This window comes from Kogia breviceps, chromosome 2 (assembly GCF_026419965.1).
Source record: "Kogia breviceps isolate mKogBre1 chromosome 2, mKogBre1 haplotype 1, whole genome shotgun sequence".
Taxonomy (NCBI): Eukaryota; Metazoa; Chordata; class Mammalia; order Artiodactyla; family Physeteridae; genus Kogia; species Kogia breviceps.
Genome location: NC_081311.1, coordinates 167,474,236 through 167,502,081, shown reverse-complemented (window position 1 = coordinate 167,502,081; position 27,846 = coordinate 167,474,236). Strand labels below are relative to the sequence as shown.

The 27,846-nt window shown below is 43.0% G+C and overlaps 1 pseudogene; it reads right to left on the bottom strand.

The window, feature by feature from the left end:
• Nucleotides 1-375: 375 nt before the first annotated feature.
• Nucleotides 376-27,846, bottom strand: part of LOC131750424 (aldehyde oxidase 2-like) — a 61,124-nt pseudogene continuing 33,653 nt past the window's right edge.

Below are 27,846 nucleotides of genomic sequence, written 5' to 3'. Positions count from 1 at the left end.
CCAATTAAACTGTTCAAAACTTTGTAAACATTTATGTCAGGGATATCCCCATTTTGTAAAAGGAATACATAAATAAGATATTTTGTACATATAAACCTATAAGAATTAAAATATGGTTAAAAATGTGTTTATGTGTGTGTGTGTGTGTGTGTGTGTATGTGTATATATATATATATCACCAAAAATGGTTATGGCTATTTCTGGTGAGTGGGATTATGGGTGATTTTAACTTTCATCTTATTCTTTTCAGCATTTTCTAATTTTTCCATAATGGACATGTGTGACTTTTATGAAGATAAAAAATACTTGTTACAAAAATGAGGTTTATAATATGAAATATAGATTATAACATAAGAGGTGATATTTAGAGGCCACGCATCCATTTATGAGTATTTTAGAAAATGGTAGATTACTCTCACATTGACTCTGAGCATTTGATTGGTGGGTGTACAAATTAGTAGACGACTTATATCCATGAAGACATTTAATTAATCTTATCAAGAAACCATCAGACTGGGGAGAAAATATGGCCTCATTACGTGGACCAGGTAGCCGATAGGCTGAGTTTCAAATGGTGAATGAAATCAAAGCGATTCACTTCTTACCATTGCATGTGACAGAGTGACTTTGCCAGACCGTTGGACTATGAAAAATGGCCTGAAATCTTGGAAACAGAGGAAATAATTTTCTGAAAGCAGGGACAGTTGAGGACTGAAAATGTTGAGCCCCGTCAAGAAAGGAAGATTAGAAGTATCTTTCTGTTGTGTTGTGTTTTTGGGGGTTCCCTAACCTGCCCCATTCCAGAAGAGGATATTTATTACTGCCAAAGATGATCAAGAACTTTTGTTTAAAGGTCAGAAGTGCTTGTGCTTTTGGGGTGAAGATCACACGATTCTGCAGTTACCATGTCACCGGTGCTGCTGGGAATAGGCAGATATGGCTCTCCAGGCCAAAATCAGCCCAGAGAAGGAGCTCCCGGAGTGGAGGACGGCTGATTCCCTGGTCTTGGCCATCTGAGGAGGGACTGGCCCAAGGAAGGTGATTGGAATTCTTTCTGAGGTCAGTGCAATCAGCTGAGCATCAACCTGAGGGGACAGAGAAAAATCCAGGGTGGTCAGTATTATTGGAGTCCAAGAAATGCTGAGTCAGATCTGGAGACGGGAAGAGGACTGGATCATGTAGGGGAAGGAAATGAGTAATTATGACATATTCCTTTAAGCAATATTCCTAAATCCTGGGTCACTTTATTCTTTCACTCTACAGCTGGCTGTTTTGAAGAGGTCAGTTAAGTATTTGGGCTTCTTTTAATTTAGATATGAAAATACACATTTCTTTTAAGAAGTAGAGAATCAATTCTTTTCTCTCTAGGAGGCAATATACTTCTACTGGAGCCAGACGGTCTGGGCTTGAATCTTAACCTTGGGTAAATTACTATACCTTAGTTTCCTCAATAGTAAATTGAAGAAAATCATCATAGTTACCTGATGGAGTTGTAGGAATGAGTAATGAGATAATCCGTAAAATATTTAATGCAGTGCTCAATCAATGCCAACTACCGTTATTGCTGATATTACGAAGCTGAATCTTCAGATGGTTTAGTTCACCAGCCACAAATAGCCATCAGCAATAAGGCCTGTCATTTTCTTTCTCTGATTCCTCTTTAAAATAAGTTTTGCCTTTTCAAAGAATAAGCTATTTCAAGGGACCAAAGTGATACTGAAATGACTGAACCTTAAGCTGTAATAAGGAAGGCACAGGGAAGACCAAATCTTAACTTTTCTGGCACCCCAAATTCTGGAAGATCTCCATAAGGTTCATTTCTTCAGGGATTTCTACCAAGACCCTCAGGTGGAATTGCCAGATAAAATAAGTATGTCCCATATAGTGCATGGAGCATATTTATACCAGAAAATTGTTTGCTGTTTATCTGGAATTCAAATTTAACTGGGAGTCCTATATTTTTATTTGCTAAATCTGGCAACACCTCCTTTAAGGAGGAGGACCAGACAACTAGTTGATTTCTAAAAACAGCTTCCCACCTAGTGTAGAGCATCAGATGGGTTACAGGGGTGCCAAGATACGGACACAGGCTTTCGGAGGTCCTGGGGCAGGACACCCAAGCTGGTCGGTCACTAGCCAACATGGCTTCCTTGTTTGCAGCAGTGTGCTGTGCAAATATTATCATTGTCTATGTGTGCCAGGATGTGAAAAACATCCAGAAACATAAGTTTTAAAATAATCATGTGAGGGCTTCCCTGGTGGCGCAGTGGTTGAGAATCCGCCTGCCGATGCAGGAGACACGGGTTCGTGCCCTGGTCCGGGAAGATCCCACATGCCGCGGAGCAACTGAGCCCGTGAGCCATGGCCGCTGAGCCTGCGCGTCCGGAGCCTGTGCTCCGCAACGGGAGAGGCCACAACAGTGAGAGGCCCGCATACCGCAAAAAAAAAAAAAAAAAAAAAATAAATAAATAAATAAAATAAAATAAAATAAAATAATCATGTGAGTAATCTGTGATCCTAATTTCATGAGTTTACTTCTTCACAATGATCTAGAATGAAAATGGAGACATAATATTAATGTGTCCTAAGGATAAATTTGAGTGGGATGTGAGGGCAGCTGCTCTCCAGACATCCCTTCATTTATTGTATTTTTATCTTATTTATGTAATATTTAAGCAGTGGGCAAGTTAACCAACAATGGGGCAAAAAAAGACATCTTGATAAAATTTATAGGTCAGTATTTGCAAAGTCCTTCCCATTTTTACATGAACTGACCATTTCTATTTTGGGGCAAGACGGTTCAAGATGATGTTAGAATAATTAGTGTTTGGAGTTTAGATGTGTCATCGGTACATCCTATAAATTTCCTATGCTTTGGATTATACTATATTCTATTTAAGGTTTCTGTAATCTCTCTGTTTCTAGAATGGTACCTGGGGTTTATCCTTTATGGTGGAAGTTATTAAATATGACTCCCTTTCTCCAATAAGGGGTTTTTTGGATGCTCAATTAAATAGTAAGTACAAAAATTATTTTAATTACCTGCCCTCCCCTCTCCCCCAGTCTATTTCTTTAGGACCAGTAGTACCTTTGGGATAATTGACTTTGGGGAGATATCACATTGCTATGTGCTTTCAAAACTTTTACTCAAGACAATTTACTAAATTACCTAGTCAGATAGATAACTTGACCTTCCTTTAGGAATAGACCCTTTTTTTGAAAAAAAAGGAACTTTGGAAAGTAATTCTGTCTGAAATGGAATAAAATATTTAATGCATTTTAGGGTGTCATGAGCAATTCCTTCTGTACTTCTTTTTGAGTGGAAATTCAGGATAAAGCTGAATTTCTAGACATTCCCATGGAATTGAAAGAATCTTGTCCTTATTGTACAAGTATTACATAATGAAATTGGGCTATTCGTGTAAACATAATTTTGTTGTTGTTTCTACTTGCTAAGAGGAAGGTTGTCAAATGACTTACCTTGTGAGCTCCTGTCAGGCAGTCACTTTCAATCTTGGAACATGCTGCTCCATAGACATAGTAGGAAACAGGGTCTCCTTTTCCTTTCTCCCAGTCCATGAAGGCCTTGTAGCCCCTGATGGAAGAAATAAAGCCCTTTAGCTTGGGAGGGGGGTGCAAACAATGTTGATTTGTTTTAAATTTACCGAAGTTTTAATGACAGCATTTTATTTGATTGATGTTCATTGTGACTGCTTTTAAGTTACCCATATTTACATCTAGCTCCTTACAGGAACACTAACATTTGCCTCCTTTTTTTTTTTTTTTTTGCGGTATGCGGACCTCTCACTGTTGTGGTGCACAGTCTCAGCGGCCATGGCTCACGGACCCAGCCGCTCCACGCATGTGGGATCCTCCTGAAACGGGGCATGAACTCGTGTCCCCTGCACCGGCAGGCGGACTCTCAACCACTGCGCCACCAGGGAAGCCCCCCTGCCTCCATTTTTAAAGAGGATATGCTTTGTGCTGCTGTTAGGATGCCAAAAAGAGAGAAGCCAACAAACTGTTTTGGTTCAGACTTCACAGGGTGTCTGCATCTTGAGGGTTTAAGGTTTGACTTTTAGATCTGCACGTTGAAAACCTCAATTGATTTTTATTAGGGTTCCCAGAGGGACCCCCTCGATTGTGCTAACTAAGCTCATAGGGGACTGTTGGTAATTCAGGGCTGGTGAGAAAGGGCTGGTAATTCGATGTGTTTATTAATGGAAGATGGACCCAGCTAGAGGGCTGACTTGCCCTCTTCTTGGATAACTGAACTCAGGAATTTGGAACTTATTACGTACAGGGCACTGGGCTGGCCATTACCTCCTTTCTTCATGAGGATATTCTATACTCGTGTGTGTGTGTGTGTGTGTGTGTGTGTGTGTTTGTTGGCTTGTTTCATTTGATTGTAAAACTAATGTCATACACTTCCTGCATTTGACAATCAGCTCCCCTCTTTGTGTTTCATTTAATTAACGTGCATCTACTGAGGGCCTCCCACTTTCAGGCACTGCACCCAGGATGCCTGGTGATGACCATCCTATCGATCCTATCCATCCCTCCATCTCTTTTGCTTTGTTACCAACAATAGAACCCATTCTAATATTTTTTCTCCTCAGCTGATACACTAACAATTTCCTTCTGACTGAGTTCAGAAGTCTAACTTAAGCATCCTATCCATTTCTCTTGCCCAGCGAGGAGCTTCAAAATAGAAAAGTTTTATGGTAAAGGGAGGGAGATGTGTAAAATTGAGTTGCAACTTATTTCTAGTGATATTACTACTCATAGTAAAGAATAGTAAATAATGATTAGACATCGTAAGTCATGTTTATTTATTTTTTTACCAAATAGGGGTATTTTTATTATTTAATATTTCTTTGGACATAGCTCAAAGGCCTATTCAAAGTCATGGAATTTGGGGCCTAGAAGGAACCTTAAGGATCACATAATAAAAACTTATTTTACGGGCTTCCCTGGTGGTGCAGTGGTTAAGAATCCACCTGCCAATGCAGGGGACATGGGTTCAAGCCCTGGTCCAGGAAGACCCCACATGCCGCAGAGCAACTGAGCCTGCGCTCTAGAGCCCACGAGCCACAACTAATGAGCCTGTGAGCCACAACTACTGAAGACCGTGTGCCTAGAGCCCATGCTCTGCAACAAGAGAAGCCACTGCAATAAAAAGCCTGCACACTGGAATGAAAAGTAGCACCCACTCGTTGCAACTGGAAAAAGCCTGCACACAGCAACAAAGACCCAACACAGCCAAAAATAATAAATAAATACAAATAAAATTTATTAAAAAACACACCAACTTATTTTACAAATGAAGGAACTGAGGCCCAGAGTGATTTGATGGCCTCATAATTTCTTAGCCAAGTCAAGGCATTATTGTAACTTTTACTTGGAGTATCCAGTGGCTGAAAGACTAATTCTTCGTTCAAAAGCAGTTTCTATGTGCAGAATGGGCATATTTAGTCAGAATAAACTAAACATACCACCTGATAGGTGAGAAGGAAAATATTCTGTATATCAGAATTGACATCTGACAATTGTTACTGGTGCTTTGTTACTAATAATAGAACCCATCCTAATATTTTTTTCTCCTCAGCTAGTGCACTAACAATTTCTTTCTGACTGAGTTCAGAAGTCTAAATTAAGCAAGTAAAATAGAATCTTGCTGCACATCTGTGATGTAGGGGCTTAGTTCACAAGATATTTGGAGCTTCATTTCTAAGTGTTAGAACTCTGGTAAGTGTGTGTGCAAGTGTGAGATAATTGTTCTAATGAAATAAGATATAGGACATTGTAAAGTTGGATTAAACAAGTCTTTTCCCTTGAGATATATTCAGTAGCAATTCGGCTTTTTAGTTTTCTTCCTCTCTCCCCAAATATCACATTTTTATGGCTTAGGAAGGCTCAGCCTTTTCTATCTTATTTAAGAAAGAAAAGAGGTGGGTTTCCCTGGTGGCGCAGTGGTTGGGACCCCACCTGCCGATGCTGGGGACGCGGGTTCATGCCCCGGTCCGGGAGGATCCCACATGCCGTGGAGCGGCTGGGCCCGTGAGCCATGGCCGCTGAGCCTGCGCTTCCGGAGCCTGTGCTCCGCATCGGGAGAGGCCACAACAGTGAGAGGCCCGCGTACCGCAAAAAAAAAAAAGAAAGAAAAGAGGTAAGGCCTCTGGTAATTCTTCATACACTTCTGTTCCTCCTCTTAGCGATGCGGTTCCCTGTGCTCTCTCTCCACTCATACCTGGGATACATCATGGAGCAGCTGTATCACCTGATGATTCTGCCCTTTCACAGAAATCCACTCCTAGGTCTGACTCTACGTGGTGCGTGTGTGCACTACCACAGCGCTCTCAGCACAGGTTTGGATTTCTTTCTCATTTGTAGTAACAGACAGAGTGGAACACTTACCCAGCCTTTGCAGGTACCTTCTGGATTTTTCTTAATGATGGGCTCAAGGTGTTTCAGAAGAATCTGGCAAGCATTCTTGAAGGAGTAAAGAAGTGAATCTTCATTAGAGAAGAGCGTGGTGGTTAGGATTTGAAAGAATATTGGCTGACAATTGATCAGGTCAGTGAATGCTTTTGGGGTGCCTGAAACTGACACATTGGGAATGCAGAGACGGTACCAACACAGCCCCTGATCATGAGGAGAGTATCAGTTATAGAGAGTGTTTTCCCTTCCTCACTCACTTCCTGTGAAACTATGGGCTCAGCTGAATTTCTACTCTCAGATCCCTTTTCTAAGAATATTCATGTTCTTAATTCCTTCTTTTTTTTTTTTTTTTTTCTACATTTTGGATTTATACCTTCTTTCGCATTTTCCAGCCATTAAGATCTATGGAACAAAACATCCTATTTTCATTCAAATTTGTGCTCTTTAGTCTGTAACAATGACATGCCAGTATCCCTCTGGGTCTGAAATATTGTTCGTCTGTCCAGTCTTTTGTCTGTTTATCCATCTGTCATCAAACTACTGCAGTGAAGGCCTTGGCTTTGAGTGTGAAGTGAGAAAATAATTAAATCTGTTTCTGTAATAACCTAGATCCACAAAGTTTATGATCCTTGATTTGGAAACCCCAAACCCTAGAAGATGGATTAATGCCTAGTTTGGGCTGACAACTTCCACACACAGAGAGAAGTTTCTATTTTGTGTTTGATTCTCCCTAAAATTGGATCTCATGAATTTGAGGTTTCCCACCTTGTTCTGCACAAAAACGGTCTGTTTTTTGAGCCCCTAGGAGGTGTCTCCACAAAGATAAGATGGATTTGAAAGTGGTTCCTCTCGGTAGCATAAGTGCAGTGTCCGGGGAGTGAGGCTCTATGCCTCTCCAGAATGTCCCAGTGGAAAAAGTGGACAGTTTATAACAGAAACGTGACAAATAGATATTACTTCAAAAGTACATGCAGTCAGATCTTTGAATTAGGAATATGAAGTCCTGGTTCTATTCTGAACTAGTGAAAATTTAGCAGTCTTTTTTTACATTAGTTAGAAAAATAAGTACAAAGAAAAAGGATGAGTAGCCTGGTAGAAGTCTACTAATGCATACTTTAATTGCACCATATCTACCTGGCTGGGGTTCTGTCTGCCTACCTGCCTGCAAGAACTTGTTTGTGTCAAGGGAAACTTGCACAGGTCTGTATTACTTGGTGCCCAGATTTCTTTGTTCTGTGTCTCCCAGAGACACAGAAAATTTGTTCACCAAAATCCATTCTCCCCTTCTTCCATAGTAGCTGGGCCATGGTTTCCCACTGCTCTACATTTCCCCAACCTCCCCTGTTGTAGGACATATGGCCTGAGACTGGCTCTGCTAATGGATGATGAGGGGAAGTGACTTGCATCCCTCCCAAGTCTGGCCTCCATGTTCTTTCCCTTCAGATCACCCAGGTGATGATGCTTAGGGCAACCTTGAAAGCCACGTGTTGAAGATGAAGGAATTGCCATCACACTCTGGGTGCTCGAATGACCGAATATTCCCTCTGGATTGTGTGCAAGAAAGAACTTTTGTTGTGTTGGAGCCATTATATTCTAGGTCTGTTTGTCACCTCAGCTTAGCCTACTCCAACTAACACCCTCTCCTGGCATTTTGGTGATCCCAAGCCTATGTTCAGTGACACAGACAACTTCTCTGAAGCCAACCACTGTGACTATATCCAGCTAAGAAAACCAGAGATGTGGAGAAAGCACCCAGGGAAAGACAGACAGGAGGAAGCACCTGCTCGGCTCTGCCACTGACATCTGAGCCGATGGATGCTGCTGTAGCAATTGTATTAGGTACCATGGCCGTACTTGTTTCACAGATGTGCATGTATGACATGTTCACGGCTGGCCACCTATGAGAAAAAGAAGTAATTTCAAGTCTGGTAAGGACTTCTATGAAGACTTGAGTCATTATTTTTCTTAATTAAAAAATTACTATTTTTATTACATCCAAAATATACTTTAAAGCCTAAAATAATGTGTCTTTTAAGAATTAAAACCACTTTTTAGTAGGGCCTTATGCTAATTTTTTTTTTTTTTTTTTTGTGGTACGCGGGCCTCTCACTGTTGTGGCCTCTCCCGTTGCGGAGCACAGGCTCCGGACGCGCAGGCTCAGCGGCCATGGCTCACGGGCCCAGCCGCTCCGCGGCATGTGGGATCTTCCCGGACCAGGGCACGAACCCACGTCCCCTGCATCGGCAGGCGGACTCTCAACCACTGCGCCACCAGGGAAGCCCCTCATGTTAATTTTTAAAGTGTTTTCTTGGTAATATCCCACAGCAGTTCTTCTATTCAAATTTAGTGCATTTAGGATGTTAAGGATTTCCTTTTTTCTAAATTTTACATGCGTAGAGCATAGACCAAGTTGAGATTATTCAGATTTACTTAGTGGCAGTGGCAGGAAGAGAGACAGAGATTAGATTGACTGACTCAGTTTGGTCTTAAGTCTGTTGGTATTGGTTATCAGATGAACTTGGAAGGACCCTGAGGGCCTGTCTTCTTTCTTGCCCTCATTCCCACCTTAATTTTAGCTTCCTCCCTCTTTTCTTCTATTTGTTCCCACTTGCTTATACTCCTCTAGTGTGTGCTATTTACTTTTTCCTTTTCTGTGCTTTTCCTTCCGTTTCTCTAGCAGACACACGTGGAAATGAAGACACTTAATCAAGAAAAAATGAAAAAGAAAGAAAGGGAGGGAAGGAAGGAAAAGAAAAAAGCACTGTTTTGGCCAATACTGTGTTTTAGTTTTTGCAAAAACCCTTTCTCTAGATGTCTGCAGGTATGTACCTGTTCATACTTGCCAATCTTCAGACTAATACTGTTCAGTGATTAAGTTTCTCCAGAAAGATGCAAAATGAGAAAAAAAAAGGACAATTTTTAAAAGAAAATTTTATTTATTTATTTATTTAATTTAGGCTGTGTTAGGTCTTCGTTTCTGTGCGTGGGCTTTCTCTAGTTGCGGTGAGTGGGGGCCACTCTTCATCGCGGTGCACGGGCCTCTCACTGTCACGGCCTCTCTTGTTATGCAGCACAGGCTCCCAACGCGCAGGCTCAGTAGTTGCGGCTCACGGGCCCAGTTGCCCCGCGGCATGTGGGATCTTCCCAGACCAGGGCTCGAACCCGTGTCCCCTGCGTTGGCAGGCAGATTCTCAACCACTGCGCCACCAGGGAAGCCCAAAAAAGGACAATTTGATGAATTCTTGGTGATGAAAATCCAAAAGGAATTTATTGGTCCTCATTACTGGGAAGGATGGAGGAGCCAGTGTCACATATATCTGTATCTGGGGGCTTTGTGATCTCATCTGGATTCTCCCACAGCCTCTCATATTTGCTTTTCTTTCTACGATGCCCATGTCATTTTCAACGGTAGACAGGTTTCATCCATGGCACAGAATTGCCTCTGACAACCACTGGCCTATAGCATAGTAGTTAAACTACCACAAGGGAAAAATAGTTCCTTTCTCCTAACATCTACACATCAGTTCCAGGAAAGGACGTTGATGGGCTTTGCTCGGCCATGTGTCTTCTTCCTGGACCAATCCCTGCAGGCAGCAGGGTTCAGGAACTATGACTGGCCAAACCAGGGTCCTGTGCCTATATATCTGTGGCAGGCATTGGGGCCAGGAGGGGGATGAGGTTAAAAGGTACCAGAATTGAGGAGTCCTTCAGAACTGTATGGAATGTGGGAGGGGTATTCCAAAGGAGCTAAGGGGCTGGATAGTCAAAAGCTGCAGATGTGCACTATAACAGTTAGTAAATTAGTAATTAGTAAATTACTAGTAAATTAGTCATAAAGTTACATTTATTCAATTTAAAGGATTATTCTTTTTTTTTTCCTGGGATTATATCTTCCTAGTTTGGGTATATGTGTGTGTGTTAAGATATCCTTTAAAAATTATAGGATGATGACAGTTGATGAAATACTTGTCCTTACTTCTCAAAACAATCCATTAGCCACCTGACATTATTGTCCAAACTTTAAAAATTATACATACTGATCTCAAAATAGAAAAGTTGAGAAACCCCTACTCTAGGTAAGCCTGCACGGTGTACCCATCACAGTGCTCTGGGGACACATCAATGGTGTTTTCACTAAGAACCATCTCCGTCCATAAACCTGGGCCAAGCTCCAGGAGTATCTGCACACGTGTAGGATTTCCACCACCTCAGCCATTCTATTTCATATGTAAGAAGTTTTTCAACTAAATAGTCAAGATCTTAGGGTTTGCATACAGGGAGTCATCATTGACTCTAAAATTAGTGCCAAATGTCTGTCATGTCAACAATGTATAGAGAGATGAATTTTATTTCTCTCACCTGTAGCATTTTGGTGGGAATTCTCACCTGTAGCATTTTGGTGTCAATACCTTGTCCCAGTTCGTTGACTCCATGTGTGACCCATACGAACCCATCGGTGTAGATACGAACCCTTTGAAAGTCATTCCTCTGCTTAAATCCTCTGGCTGACCACTCAACCAGCTCCTTAAACATTTGTAAGTGCCTGCACAGGTTATGTGCCAACCTGTGCTCAGCTCGACATGTAAAGACGAATAAGACGTGGTTCTTCCTCAAATAGCTCACAGCATAGTGGGGGGACAGGCTGGAGAGCAAGTCATTATTGTGTGGAATGTTCTGTGAGATAATGGATGTGGCAGAAGGGGCCCTGGGAGAACAGACCCAGCTGCTTCTGGAGAGCCCGGGAAGCGTTTCCCCGAATGACCACTGAATGGAATCATGGAGGGAAGAAGGGTTCACCACTGGGCAAGGTGGGTGAAAACTCCCCATTGTCTGTAAGGGAAAGCCCGGCTCCTTACCACGATACGAGGCCCTTTGGGATTTGGTCTCTTGAACTTTTCCAGATTCATCCCTGTTTTTTCCCTCCTTGCTTCCAAGTCTGGCCTGACAGCTGCTCCTTCCTGACCTGTGCTCTTGCTGATGCTGTTCTCTCTTCCTGGCCTGCTCCCCAGCCTTCAGACCCACACCCCAAGTCTCTGTTCTGTGGCAATGTCCTTGAATGCTTCTCATTCCCCTCTGGGAAGGATCAATGACCCCTTCCTCTGCACTTCCTCTTACAGGGGTGTACTGGGTTGAATACTGTCCCCTCCTACACCTCAAATTCATGTCCACCTAGAACCTCAGATTGTAACTTTAGTTGGAAATGGAGTCTTTGCAGGTGTAATTGGTTAAGATGAGGTCATCGTGGATTAGGGCGGGCCCACTAGGACATTGGCCGGTGTCCTTATAAGAAGGTCACGTGAAGATGGAGGCCACCATAAGCTGGAAGAGGCAAGGAAGTATCCTTCCCTGGAGACTTCAGAAGGAACATGGCCTTGCTGACGCCTGTAGTTTGAACTTCTAGCCTCCAGAACTGTGAGAGAATAAATCTGTTGTTTTAAGCCACCAAGCTTGTGGTACTTTGTTGCAGCAGCCCTAGGAAACAAATACTGGGGTGACAGGCTCTCCTGTGAGTCTCTCAGAGGAGGGGGCCCTTGGTCTTGTTCAACTCTGAGTCCTGCAGAGAACTTTGAGCAGGTCTGAATCACAGAGACACTAAATACATGTTTGTTGAATTGGACAAATGGAAATGTGGTATTTTTCTTTCCAGGAGGAGGAGGAGGAATCGGGACTTTATTCGTTTCTGGAGATGCCCGGAAGCCCAGGGTGGCTTTGAGGCGCTCTGGGGCATCAAGGCTTGTAGGTGCTAATAATAGTATTTATTCACTGTGGGCCTCTGACTGCCTCTGAGGAGAATACTTCTCGTACCTAATTTAGAGAGTCGGTGTTCCAGCTTTGTGAGTCATTGGCTGACCTGGAATAACACACTTCAACTCCCAGCCAGATGATTCTTGGGTGTGTCAACATAGAACTCTGTGGGGAAGCTGGAGGCCTTTCAAATGGAGACAAAGTCAGCACCTGATTTAAAGATTATTATTATTTTTTTTTTTTGGTAGCAAGATGAGAAGCTGTCTCCCATGGATGGTGGTAGAGAGTAGGCTATGGTTTAGGTGAAAGGTGGCCATGCAAGTGAGGGGAGATGTGGTATAATAAAAAGTAAATATGTGGCACAAGGATATATTATACAATATGGGGAATATAGCCAATATTTTATAGTAACTATAAATGGATTATAACCTTTAAGATTGTGAATCACTACATTGTACACCTGTAACTTGTATACCTGTAACTATAATATTGTGCAGCAACCATACATCGATAAAAAAAATAAGAAAAACCAAAAAAGATGTGGTCTTTGGCCCTGGTTCTTGGCACAGAACTCCCAAAACTCTTGGAATTTACTGTCTTCTCTATGCTAATGGGATGGTTCATGGAGGGAGCCTAGATAACTTCAGGGTGGGTGCTCACTACTAGAACAACAAAGTACATGGTCAGAGGGTGCCATCTTTCAGCCCTATCTCCCAGCCTCCAGGGAGGGGAGAGCAGTTCAATCACCAATGGTCAAGAATGTAATCAACGACACCTATGGTAATGAAGTCCATTATCAACCCTGCGCCACCCCCACCCCCACCCCGCCCCAAGTGACAAGGTTCTGGGAGCTTCTGGGTGGGTGAACACATCCACAAGCTGGAGACAGCACGCCTGGATGAAGAGGGCATCGGAAGCTTGGCTCCCCTTCTCCCATCCCTTGCCCTGTGCATCTCTTCCATTTGGCTCTTCTTGGGTTGTAGCCTTTGTAATAAACTGGTAATAATCATAGTAAAGTGCTTTCCTGAGTTCTGTGAGTTGTTCTATGGCATTATCAAACCTGAGGGTGGGGAGTGGAAACCCCTGAATTTGTATTTGTCTGGGCAGAAGTGTAGGTAGTACGGGTACCCTGTTTGCACTGACATCTGAAGTGGGAACCATCCTGTAGGACTCAGTCCTTGATCTGTGGGTTCTGCACCAACTCTGGGTAGTTAGTGCCGGAACTGAATTGTTGGACACCCATTTGGTGTTGGGGAATTGGTGGAGGACAGACAGCACTTGGTGTCAGAGAGAAAAACCACACTGGCAGCTATCCAGGATCTCTTATACCCCGGCTGTTGATTCAGTCCAGACTTGTAGGCGTGACGGTTAACCTCCTTGTGTCTCTTTATAAAATGGGCACTCTGGACCCAAACAGGAATGTGATCCAGGAGTCCAGGGACTCCTACCCACCAGAGGTGCCACAGCCCTGAGAGATGTGTCTGAGATCTCCTGTGGAGGGGCTTAGGGCTGCCCTGGATAGCACACAGCATTCCAGGAATGCTGCCAAATCCCACATTCAGCATCTCACTGAATCCTCGTCAGTCCTAGGAGAAAGGGTTATTATTCTCATTTGATAATTGGGGAAGCTGAGTCTCGGAGAGCTGGAATAACCTGCTTAATATCACACAGCAAATAAGTGGCAGGACCAAGGATTTCTCAGGTCCATCTGGCTCTAGTTGATTAGAGATTTGGGGCAACTGCTTTATTCCCTAAGAGGGATTCCCTTTGACAGGGCAGCTTTTGTGTTTGTGTGTGTGTGTGTGTGTGTGTGTGTGTGTGTGTGTGTGTGTGTGTGTGTGTGCTGGCTGCCAGTAGCTGAGTATAAGTGGAAGAATGCTTTCAATGATATGCACAAGGGAGATCTAATGCACTTTCAGATTTGGATTTTAGATTTAGATATAGATCTAATGCATGTAAGATTTTCCAGTTGCTGAGTTTCTGCTTTTGGTGGACAGCACTGGGGAGGCAGCAGCCTTTCCCTGTTTTCTAACATCCTTCCTGTATATGACGCATTGGGATTGCTGGGAAACTCGTCTGTACCAGGCTTTGTGCTGTTCAAAGATCCCATCCCTAGGCTGCCCTTCCTCCTCCCTTCTGGATGGGCCTCTGAATGACTTGCCTCTTCTTTCACAAATCTACCTGGGAGGATTTTTGGACCCTCCCACCCCCATTCCACCCCTGCAGAATTGACACAGATTCCCAGGAGAGGTGACCAGGAGAACAGCCAGCCTGTCAGTGGCAAGATGGAATGACTTCTCTGCCTCAGACTTAGGGGCACGGAAGAGTGCTGCAGGGTCTGGGGCACAGAGCAGGAGAAGCCCATTCTTGCCCAAGTCGTGAGACCTCCAAGCTCAGAAAGCATGGCACCATGGGCCTCGTGGGCTCCTGTCCCCTTTTGGAACAGCGGGGGTTCAGCAGGGGTCAACGCTCCATCAAGGCAGCTTTGCTTCTGTGGATCTCATGCTTGCTGATGCCGTTTTCTGCCCTTGAGGTGTTTTTCTACCGCGCTGTTGAAAGTGCTTGCAGATGGGAGACTGCTCAGGAGAGTTCTGTACACTTCTCCCAGGTGCTGGGAGAGGGGCTCAGTACCCTGGGAAATGTGACACTCTTCCCACGTCGGAGAGCCGGAGTGTGTCTGAACGAGGGTTACTTCCCACACGTACAAGACTTACCTGATGATATCTTGTTGCAGCAAATCCAACTTAAAACTTCATGGGGATCATAGCAAGACCTCTCTTCTTCCAGTAATTCTTCTTATTGCATTCTTCTGTTGTGAAAGGAAGACTTGTCCAGACATTCATTCCAACATCTTATCAGGGTTTCAGGGTTGAATGCTTGTTTGTAGATGGTTTTATCAACTGTTCTGTACATGTTTTGCTCCCTAATCTGAAGTGGGTGGGAAATTGAGTCAATAGTTATGATAAGACAGAAAATGATTGCAAAACAGATACTTGTAAAGCCTCCCCACTAAAGCATAAACTTCAGTGGGGAGAAGACAGGGTCTTTCTCCTTTTTCTTTGAACAGCATGTGTTTTTGCAGAAATAATGGGGGGGGTGGTATTTCTCCTGTCTTCTTCAATGCACCAGTCGGGGTCCCTCCCTCCTGGAAGTGGAAGATAGGGGTAGTAACTGATCTTTGAAGGACAGTAGGATGGAGGGGTTAAAGGGGGTAGATTTTCCTTTTTTTCCTACAAGGTTCAGAGCGGGGAGCAGTGTTGGTAGACAGGATATGAAGGCAAGGATTTATTGTCATAACTGAAGACTTCTTTTGCTTGAGAGCAAGAGCACTGCAGCTAGTGACAAATAGCAGATCTTCTCTAAGCCTTCCAATTGCCTTTGGAATGTGTGGTCAAATCTTTTTAGAAATGTATTTAAATATAGGTGTGTCATGTCCTAGAAACTTGCAACATCTGACAAAGAAGAAGGGGAGCCCACTGAGATATTGCTCAGCGTTTTTCATCATCCCCAACCACTCTGATGACAATAAAGGAATTACGATTATCAGCAGTTACACTGGCATACTACTACCTAGTTTATGAAACCAAATATTAACAAATTCATTTAATTCTTGCCGAAACTCTGTGAGGTGAGTCATAGTGTCCTCATTTTGTAGATAAAGAAACTGAGCCACAAAGAGGCTGCCTCGCATTGTTCAAGTGTTCCACTGGCCCAGATTATCTTTCCATTCCCTGTGCTTTTATTCTTCAAGGCCTACCCCAGTGCCATCTTCTCCAGAAAGTTCTGCTTGACTCCCCTCCCCGAAGCCAATGTGATGTTTTTCTCCTTTGTACCCATAGAACACTTTATGTGACTTCTCTTAGGATAACTACCGTCTTCCTTGTTCAATATTTAGGTGTTCCCCTGTGTGTAGGAAGTACCCCAACAATCACAATTCACAGACCTGGTGGTCCTCCCTGTTGAATTTAAGGACAAAGGGGTTTGAAGACATGGAGAGTCTTGGCTGGAGCAGAGGGTCTATACTGGGGAAACAGGGGATAGAAGTGGAAAAAGCAGGCTGGGATTTGCCTGGAATGTGTGAGGAGTGGAAAAGTGTCATCAACAATTATCTCGGTTGCCAGTGGCTGCCTCTCTTTGGTCTGGCATAGCATGTATGTGTACCTTCTAGGATCTTGCACAAAATAATATTTTTGGAGGGCATTCTTTTGGCAATACCTCTCAAAAGTTTTCAAGTGCACCAGCAATTCCACTTCTGTAAGTTTATCCTACAGATAGGCACAGTAGAGCAAAGATACAACCTTGGTACCTCTGTACCAGTACCATTTTAATAGCAAAAAATGGGTAACAACCTGAATGTGTATCAATAGTGTAGTGGCGGGCTTCCCTGGTGGCGCAGTGGTTGAGAGCCCGCCTGCCGATGCAGGGGACACGGGTTCATGCCCCGGTCCGGGAAGATCCCAAATGCCGTGGAGCGGCTGGGCCTGTGAGCCATGGCCGCTGGGCCTGTGCGTCCGGAGCCTGTGCTCCACAACGGGAGAGGCCACAGCAGTGAGAGGCCCACATACCACAAAAAAAAAAGAAAAAAAAATAGTGTAGTGGCTAAATAAATTATGGTACATTCATATTACACAGAAGTATTCAGTCATGAAAATGAATGAAGTAGATCATTTTACTGACATGGGAAGATGGCATATTAAGTAGAAAAAGTAGGTGCAGAATTATGTGCTTATTATGGTCTCATTTTGGTAAATAAGCACATATGTGCACATTAGCATCATATGTCAGCATTTATGTAATTGTGTATGAATAAGATAGGTGGGTAAACATAAAGGGCTAGAACAATAAACATGGAACTGTTAACAATGGTTACCCTCAACCAATATGGATGGGGGATGAAAGGATGTTCACTTTTTACTTTAATAACTTCAGTATGGTTTGAATTTTTGAATTCAAAAGAGTAATTTGAATTCAAAAGAGTAATTCCTTTCATACAAATTTATAAAAGAAAGAAAAAGTGAAATCTTTGCATAAGGAAGGAGACCGATAGGCGGAGGTGAGTTCTTTTAGGTCGCCCCTAATTTATCTTGAATTCTGAGCCAGGGCTAATGTGTACGTTTCTTCTGGGGTGTTTCCCTGAGTAGCTGGTTTCACACCTCATCTGATTTTTCAGCAACCTTGGTTATGACTTCGATTACCACCTTACCTTTTCTGGCGGAAGGCCACATTTGGCTGCCACAGCTGTGATGCAAGATTCTGTTACCAGGGTTCTTTGTGGGAAGCCAAGCCAAATCCGTGAAAGGCCATGTCAGATGGTAAATTTGTCAGGCACGCATGGCCCTGGAACCTGAGGTTAGGGATTTTATATATGCATTTTTTAGCTTCAGTATAAGAAATTCTACTACCTAAAGTAAAAGGAGATAGTCACATAATACTGGACAACATTTTTTTTTCTTTTCTCTAAAAGTCAAGTACAGAGTTGAACCGCTTGTGGAACTAGGTAAGTACTTGAAGAAAGTGCTCCACAAAGACTCATAGAAATTCTGGGGCTTCCCTGGTGGCACAGTGGTTAAGAATCCGCCTGCCCATGCAGGGGACACGGGTTCGAGCCCTGGTCCAGGAAGATCCCACATGCTGCAGAGCAACTAAGCCCATGTGCCACAACTACTGAGCCTGTGCTCTAGAGCCTGCGAGCCACAACTACTGAACCCGCGTGCTACAACTACTGAAGCCTGTGCACCTAGAGCCCGTGCTCCACAACAAGAGAAGCCACCACAACAAGAAGCCCACGCACCGCAATGAAGAGTAGTCCCCGCTCGCCACAACTAGAAAAAGCCTGCACACAGCAACAAAGACCCAATGCAGCCAAAATAAATAAATAAATAAATAAGAAACAAATTCTGCATTCTGTTCACAAACCAGGACAGTGTCAGTTTCTGATGCACATACCTGCTCCGGGTCATCCAGCATGCACCCTCCATTAATGAAGCACTCAATGTCTAGAGCTCTGATTCGCCTGTTGTTCATGAATCCCACCTGTCACCAAATGATGGACATTTTACGATATGTTTAGAATTTAATGCTAAGCTTGAGCCGCAGCCCAGCTCCTCCATGGGCAGGACTGAAGACAGACCACCCCCGTTTGCTCTGTGGTGGACCACGTCTGGACATTCTCTTGTTTTTCAGTGCTTGGCTGACAAAGACCTCCCCTGACCTGAATTTTGCTGAGCCCTTTCCTTTCAACGTGTAATTTTCTGGCTTCACAGTCAGTATGGAATTCTAAAGTTCTTGCTTGTCTCCCAGCATATAATTGCTACCCTCTTCTTCCTTGTTCTTGGAAGATTTTCCTTTACTTTTTACTGGTTTTCCTTCTAATTTAGTCCGTGGTTTTCCCCCTTGTGGAAAAGTCTCTGGGATTCCAGAGTGCATTGGAATGAATCACAGTGCATCTTGTTACAGGAAAGCCTCTGAGGTCGGGGAATGGACACGGCAATGACTGCTCTCATCTTACTGAGCTAGTGAAGCACTTTGTCACTGATGAAGCGTGTAACAAATGTGAGCTCGTGCTGCTGTTACTACCGGGCAGCTCGCATTTTTCTCAAGTTGCCACTCCCTTCCCACCCACCTGGATCATTTTGTCTGCACAGCCCAGGTTGAAAAGAAAAATTCCCACTTCCTAGTGTAGTTCAACTAAAATAGAATTGGCCTTGGTCCCTTTGCCTTTCTGAAATCAGGGATAAATACATTGATGGAACCATTTACCTATATGGTTATCATCTACTCCAAGGGAACTGTTGGATAGTAAATCAGAGAAGTTAGGAAATGGAGCAAAATGTACAAATTTAGAACTTATGGTAATTCCAAAATTCTTGAAAGGTTTATATCAAACAGCTTAAGAATCTCTCTGCTCCCTCCTTTATGGTACTATTTTGCTTAGCAAACCTTTCTTCATGAAAACGTCAGCCTAGCATTTGTCAAAATTACCAAATGACAAAAATCAGACAGAAAATCTAGCTATGTGTATGCTATAAGCAATTCCCAAATGAAACATGTTTGATACAGAAACATTACATTAGAACTGTCCTAACACTCAAACACAAATTTGAAAAGTAGTATTGTTGTCAACCAGATCCCAGCAATTATTTTTAATAGTGTTTATGCTATAGTTGCATAAAAATGCAATGAACGTGGTTTGAGACAATTTAAGTTATTTCACTAGTTAGTTGATTCTTCTTCTTTTTTTTTTTTAATCTTTTTTAAATTTTTTTTTGGTGATACGCGGGCCTCTCACTGCTGTGGCCTCTCCTGTTGCGGAGCACAGGCTCCGGACGCGCAGGCCCAGTGGCCATGGCTCACGGGCCCAGCCGCTCTGAGGCATGTGGGATCTTCCCAGACCGGGGCACGAACCCGTGTCTCCTGCATCAGCAGGCGGGCTCTCAACCACTGCACCACCAGGGAAGCCCAGTTAGTTGATTCTTTTTTCCTATTTGCAAAAAGCTTTTGTGGCACTTTCATAACCATTTGGTGGAGACACTTGTAAAAAATAATTTAGCAGTTAAAACAGTCAAATTGTTTCCAAACAGTTTCTACTGCAAAATAGTATTTTTATAGTCAGGAAGTTTTGGTATAACAATGTCTGTAGTTTCTTTCATGTTGTTTTCCTTTTTTGTCTTTTAGGAACCACTAACATAAATCCCATTCCTTCAATAGTGTTTACAAAAATCATTATTAGAAATTATTTTTATCATTTAGCATCTTCATAATTTTACAACAAATTTACTAAAAGTTCCTCATAAAATGTTATTATGAATATTCAAACACACAGCATCCCTTTTAATATTGTAGGTACTAAGACGATTGTTTTTAGAATTTAGCAAAATCAAAATAATAGAAAAGGATAAACCATTCAAATAAAATGAGGTACTTTAATATTTTCATCTTTAATACTTACTTTATATTTTCCAAATAATGGGTGTCTTCTCCCAGTTATTAACATATCATCTTCACAATCAAGAACAAGACGAATGGGGTGACCAGTTCTAAAGAAGCAAATCTTAGATTCTTCATCCATCCATTCCACCCATCCATCCATCCATCCACCCATCTACCATTTGCCCACCAATTTATCCATCCCCTCATTTAACTATTTACCCACCCATCCATCTATCCACCTTTCTACCCATCCATCCACCATCCACCCTCCCACCTATATATCCAACCATTTATTTAACCACCCACCCGTCACTTATATATATTCACTGAGTGCATATGATATGCTAGGCACTGATATGAATTGATGTATGGCTAAATTGCTATTATCTCTGTGTTCTAGAACTCATTGTTTGACGAACTAGCCAAAAGAGATTAATGTCACACATCAGTTAACTTGTGTTCTCATGGCTTCAAATTTTTTTTTTTTTTTTTTTTTTTTTTTTTCGGTACGCGGGCCTCTCACTGTTGTGGCCTCTCCCGTTGCGGAGCACAGGCTCCGGACGCGCAGGCTCAGAGGCCATGGCTCACGGGCCCAGCCGCTCTGTGGCATGTGGGATCTTCGCGGACCGGGGCACGAACCCGCATCCCCTGCATCGTCAGGCGGACTCTCAACCACTGCGCCACCAGGGAAGCCCTCATGGCTTCAAATTTGACCATCACCTAGATCCAACCATTTTGCATATCCCCGCCACTAGTTACAGAGGCGAAAGAGTGTGAACAGATAAATCAAACTTAACGACACAACTGGAAAAACAAGGCCAAGCACACGGCCTAGGAAGTCTGGATTAGAATCTTCATTTTCAGCTACGAATGCTACTATGTTAGCTAAGTTGGGCCCTTGGGTAGTGAGGACATGCAGGCTTTCTGTTTCTCTAGGGCAGAGGTTCCCAGACTTTGAAGTGCAGATGAATCATCTGGAGTGCTGGTGAAATGCAGATTCTGAGCCTTAGCACTAGGACTCTGATTCTATAGGTTGGGAGGAGTCCTAGAATCTGCATTTTCCTCAGTGATTCTGATGCAGGTGTCTTCAGGTACCTGTTGAAAACCACGACTCTACCACAGGGTTTTATGGTCCTCTTTAATGATGAGGACCACCTGGAGTATCAGTTAAATGGACAGTTTCCACGTCCATCCCCTGGTGATTCTCATTCAGTGGGTCTGGGATGGGGAGGCAAGAATTTCTATGAGCCCAGGAGACTCTTATTATCAGCAGTTTGGGAACACGGCTCTGGGGACCACTTAGTGCATGGCAGGTGTTATAGCTTAAGGCACTGGTTCCCACACTTGGCTGCACAGTGGAATCACTGGGGAAGCTTTAAAATAGACTGATGCCTGGGTCAACATGGGGAAGCCTAGGTACTGGGATTTAAATGCTCCCAGATGATTCTGATGTGCCGTCATGTTTGAGAAGTCTTAAATGCACAAAGCTTGGTGGGAATACGATGAATTAATTATCCCTTGCTGACTCCTTGTTGGGTGTGAATACAAAGAGTTTCATTATGGAAAAAACTGGAGACGGATTTCAGGTTCCACCTTTTCCCCACCTGTCATTGCAAAATGAGACACATATCTGAGTGCCTTGGGACCCTTGAACTACACGGAAGTTGTCAAAGGAAGCAGGACCTTTGAAATTTGCAGGCTGATTGGGGCTTTGACATAGTAACAAAACAAAGCAAAAAACAGCCATGAAAAATGAATGATGAATAACCATTGTTAAGCAATTATACTTCAATAAAGATGTTTAAAAAAAAAAAAGGAACGAGGAATAGAAAAGCCCGCGCCATGAACAGCATGAACAGTGAAGGAGCAAGGCTTCCAGTTGAGGTCAGCCCAGGAGCTCTCTTTGAGGATGTCATGTGTCCATTGAGCACCCATTGAAGAGCAAGCCCTTCCCAGGAGCAGTGAGGGAGAGGGTGGGAGCCTTTTTTCCCTCACCCCACTCTGTCTTCAGCTGATGGTAGGAAGGAAAAGTTGGGGAGCAGCCTTCCCCCTTGACACTCCACTTGGGCAGGTGACTTGCCCCACCCCTAAGTGGATCACCTTCCCTGAAGCTCGGGGGGACGGGGCCCCCTCAACCCTGGAGGTGTTCAACTAATAATACCACGTTTCCTTTATAGAGCAAAGTAGCCTATTCAAAGTTCTATGTGCATTTGACTTTTCCAATAACTCTAGGAGGGTGGGTGTTATCTACAATTATAAAGGAAAAGAGACAGGAGGCTGAGTTGCCCAAGGACACTCAGGTGGTTATGACAGCAGCCCAAGTGACTCTCAGGCCACTGATTTGCCCTCAGCTCTGTGCATTTCATGCCCTCCCGTGTCCCCAAGCACACTTACCCGATAGTGCCCACAGCTGCAATAGCCTCGATACAGCTGGTGCTCCTACCTTCCCACCTAAACCTCCACCCACTCGTTTTACATGACAGGTGATTCTGTCGATGGGATGTTTAAAGTAGAGGACACTGTTTTCTGTAAAAGGTAGATAACGGGAAAGGTTTACAAGAGTGCAATGGTAAAGAAGGTTTTTGCTTCCTGAAACATCACAGTAAAATTCATCGACATCTACTGTCAGTAAAAAACAAAGAAAGAAACAACTGAGATAGTCTGAATCTGTCTTTCAGAGCTCTATTGAGTTTACAAACATTGTTAATCTCCAGCAGACTTTCCAGCAGAAAAATGGTATTTTCCCAAAGGGAAACTGTCCTGCATTCCTGTCAGAACCTGGATCTTAGACAAACACCTACTCCTAAAGTCCTAGCAAGGTGAAAGCTAGTGAACACCTGACAATCGACTAAAGAAGAAGATATGTTTGCAGATAAACCCTGGAGCACTTTATGACTGGGGAAATGAAAATGTGCTATGAAGTGATGTGTTTACTCCAAAGGTTACCTGTAGTGATTATTTTAGGGAAAAATCAAGTATGGAAATACAATCACATTTAAGCATGAAGCCCATGAATGTACACTTCAAACTGAAAATGGCTGTGGCAGTTCTTTCATTTACTTGATAAGACCAGAAAAACATCAGAAAAGGTTCTGGGGTCTTAGCTGCTCTGCCGATGTCCGATACTTGGATTCTAAGATTCTGCAGGTAAAATGGTGGCCAGCTGTGAGGCTGTGGAGGAGGTGGAAGGCCATGACACGATTAGGAAGCTGGGGTGATCCTGGACCTCACCTGCACGTGGGCTGGATCCTGTGTTGACACATAAATGTCCAGTTTTTTGTCCTCTGTCTTTGGAATAACAAGCACTCACTGTGTTTCCATGTAAAACTGTTCCTGTCCTCCAACATGGATTTCTCCTGTCAAGGAGAAATGCCTGAAGTTGTATGCTGGTTGGGGAATTCAAAAGCAAGTGAGACATACACTGGCCAGCTGGATTTGTCCTGACCGAGGCATTGATGGATCAGGCATTTGTCCCGTGACAACTGAGGCCATCTGTTTCAGAGACTGCGGTTCTGGATAACAAGTTGGAAGTGTCTGCTTCCGTTCTTCACTCTGTCCTTGACTAATCAAAGTCTTAGGAATTTTTCTTCTGTTTATTCTATTGCTCCCTACCCCCCACCCCCCAAAGCAACACAGAAACCAATTTGAAAGGAAGCGAGAGAAGAGAACTTTGGCAAAATGCCAAGACTTTAGAAGATGGTCTTTCTGAGAGGAAATCACATGTTCTCAATGTCTGCTTCAGAAGAACGTTGCACAAAGATTCTGTGAAACATCCTGAGTCACTTACCTTCAACAATTTGATCGACTTTGTCAAATGCCTCCTCAATGTTTCCTTGTTCAAGTTTTTTTTTCCAGGGCATAGGAATGAATTGTGTTTTATGGCATCCTGAGTGACAGGAAGAAAAAGAGCTAATTCTTTTTACTGTTTTCTTCCAATGGCAATTTATTCTTACTCAAAAGCCAGTAAACTCCCAATTGCCATCTGCTAAGACACACAAAGGAGTCAGGCAAGCAGGGGAGCACATACTAGAGTAGCAGACTCCTCGCAGAGATGAGATGTCAGAGGAAATACCTTCTGAATTGCAGAGAAAACCAACAAGGATTAGAGAAACATTTAGAGTTGAGATCTGGGGACACCATGATGGTCTGGGATGATAACTACTCATTTCTCATTTTCAGTGTAGATCTCCAGGTGATAGATCCAAATGCAGTAAGAGTGAGGCTCAGGGCCCTCCCTTTATCCCCTCTTCTGGAAGAAAAATACTCGTGTCAGCCTTAGGGAGCTCACGTATAGGATGGAAACCATGTTAATGGGGGAGGACTAAAGTCCTAACCCATCTCCTGGGCAAGAAAGTCCAACAGACACATTAGGCAGTTTGTTCATTTCTTTGTGTATTTGGCATATCTCACAAGGGCCTTTCTAGCCCTTTGCTCTAGGGGTGATTTTTGGACAATTACATGAACTGACTCACACATGAAGACTGGAAGCCATCCTGTCCTGTGGTTCTGTGGATTGACCCAGGACAGCTGATCCTTGCTTAGCCTTTAGATCCAGGTGTTTTCCACACTTGATAATGGCACCTGACTCCCGCATTCTCACTTGCCAATGGCCTTAAGTCCATCACCTTTCTTGCTAATGACGATAATGGGAATAATGAAAGCAGCTAATATTTATTGAGTGCATGTTTGGTGTCAAACACTGTACAATATACAGTGTATTTACTTGTATTCTCACATGAATTCTATTATTCTCTCCATTTTCCAGATGAAGAAACTGGGCTTAAGGAGGTTAAAATAACTTTCTCCAAGTCACGCTTCAAATAAGTGATAGAGGCAGCTTTCAAGCCTGGGCTTAGTTTTCAGAAACATCTTGCCTAATAACAAATACTGGATTTCTCAAAGCAGCAGCAGAAAATGAAGAATATAGTTGAAATTTTCATTTTTTGCTAAACCAAGATCTCGATATGTCACCGTAGTACATGTGGAAGTATGTTTATTGCCGTCCCATAAATGTGTCTTAGGGTGGTATAATCTGATTATAATATATGCTATATTTATCAAGTACTAACGATCAACATGTGCCAGGCACTGTTCTAAGTGCTTTGCACATAGTAACTCATTTAGTCTTACAACAACTAGATGAGGTAGGTATTATTATTATTACCTTCATTTTACAAATGAGGAAACCATGGCACAGACAGGTTAAGAAACTTGCCCAAGGTCACACAGTTAGGAAGTGGTGTAGCCAGGATTCAAACTTGGCAGTTTGGTTTTAGAACCTGTGCTTTTAACTAGTACCCTATACTGCCTCTCATATATATAGTCACGTTAATGAATGAATGGATTAATGAGTATTGGTATATATGATTGTTCTTTTAGCTACTTTTCTTTTTTAAAAAATTTATTTATTTTTTATTTTATTTCCTTATTTTTGGCCGTGTTGGGTCTTCCTTGCTGCACGTGGGCTTTCTCTAGTTGCGTTGAGCGTGGGCTCACTCTTCGTTGCGGTGTGCGGGCTCCTCATTGCGGTGGCTTCTCTTGTTGGGGAGCATGGGCTGTAGGTGTGCGGGCTTCAGTAGTTGTGGTACGTGGGCTCAGTAGTTGTGGCTCACGGGCTGTAGAGCGCAGGCTCAGTAGTTGTGGCACACAGGCTTAGTTGTACCACACATGTGGGATCTTCCCAGACCAGGGATCAAACCCATGTCCCCTGCATTGGCAGGTGGATTCTTAACCACTGCACCACCATGGAAGTCCTACCTGCTTTTCTTCATAAAAGGATTTTTAAAAAATTTTTAAATTTTATTTATTTATTTTTTGGCTGTGTTGGGTCTTCGTTGCTGCACAGGGGCTTTCTCTAGTTGTGGCGAGCGGGGGCTACTCTTCATTGCGGTGCATGGGCTTCTCATTGTGGTGGCTTCTCTTGTTGCAGAGCATGGGCTCTAGGTGCGTGGGCTTCAGTAGTTGTGGCTCTTGGGCTCTAGAGCGCAGGCTCAATAGTTATGGCGCACGGGCTTAGTTGCTCCGTGGCATGTGGGATCTTCCCAGACCAGGGATCAAACCCGTGTCCCCTGCGTTGGCAGGCGGATTCTTAACCACTGTGCCACCAGGGAAGTTCTACCTACTTTTCTTCGCAAAAGAATTTTTTTGCTGATGGTGGACAGTCCTAATTGGAGGGAACTCTAGATCTCTAAACATTCCAAGTCCCAAGATATTTCATGAGTGTGTCCTTTGGGTGTCATTTCCCCCTTGAGGAAATGGGATTGGAATTAAAATTTCAAAAAACCCATGTTAGGATCCTAGTACAACCCTAGGAAGGGGGGTGAGCCAAGAACAATGGCTTGGACTTCTTGCAAACTTGATGAGATGGGAATTTGGAACAGAGTTGATTTGGTTTAGAAAGAACAAGAAACATGACCTCTTTAACACTTTGAATATTGAGCAAGTTGTACCTTTTAGGCACATTTAAAAAATGTTCAAATGGTTCACTAGGGCCTTTGAAAAATTTTTATTTTCTTTCACAAGCAAAGAAATAAATAAGCTTTTCTCAACTTAATTGCTATGATTTTATATTTCATTGAATTAGAACATGCAAACCCCTGTCCACATTTCACTTTTCTAATCTAAATTCATTATTTTTGCTGGAAGTAGCATTTTCATTCCATCATCTAGACCCAGAAATGAGAGTGGAAATTTCTGTGGAATTTCATCATGAAAGTCCCACTGCTTTTGGGCTCTACCTTGAAAAGATTATTGTTCCCAATATCCATTCTCACTATTTTCAAGTAATAGAATCCCCAATTTCTAGTGAATACCTGGCCACCTAGAATAGTCTACATTTCCCAGATCCCCTTTCTAGGTATGCTGGTGTGGCATGTGACTAGGTTCTACCCAAAGAGAGGTAGGAAGGTTATGTGCAGCTTCTGGAAGTGTCCTTAAGGGGAGGCGATATGCTCTTCTTCATCACCTCATTCTCTCTGCTGACTGAAATGTGGACTCAATGGCCAGAGTTCAGTAGCCATTGTGGACCAAAGTGTGATCTGGAGAATGGAAACCATGCAGCACGGGGAAACTATGTACAAGGAGGCCAGACCCTTGACACTTAGAAACACATATAAGCCCGGGACTGGTCATTTCTAGATTTTCTGAATGTGAGAGAGAAAGAAACATCTATTTTTTCCCTGTTTCTTGGAGCCAAAGCGAATTTTAATTCATTTAAGTAATATCTTCCAGAGAAAGCTGATTTTTCCAGAGCAAGCCAGTGACCCCCCAAAAAAATAAATAAATAAAGTAGAGCCCTGAATTAGTCTCGCATTAAGAAGTTTGCAAAGGAACTTTTGATTCTACAACCTTATGGGAGAGATCAGGCAGCCTGCTTACCTCAATGGTGAAGATTATGGGCTCCAGTTCTTCACAGGTTACCTTTATCTTTTTGTGTGCTTTGCCTGTACATCTGTCTCTGCAACCACAGCACAGATGATCTGGCTCACGCAGAGTACCTGTGGAAAGTATGTACATGAAGCAGGTGCAAAATTCTGGGTAGAAGTACTGTTAGTGCAAGCTTACCAATGCCTGGTGTTTTAGTTATCATTGTTGACCAATAATAACCACGTGTGACTACATGTGCTTAGCTAAAAAAATTTCTTTTAAATTTTAATTTAAAAATTAATTAAAATCATACAGTTGCTTCTACTGGCCATTTTACTCAGTGAGTGTAAGCCCCAGAGTGGATGT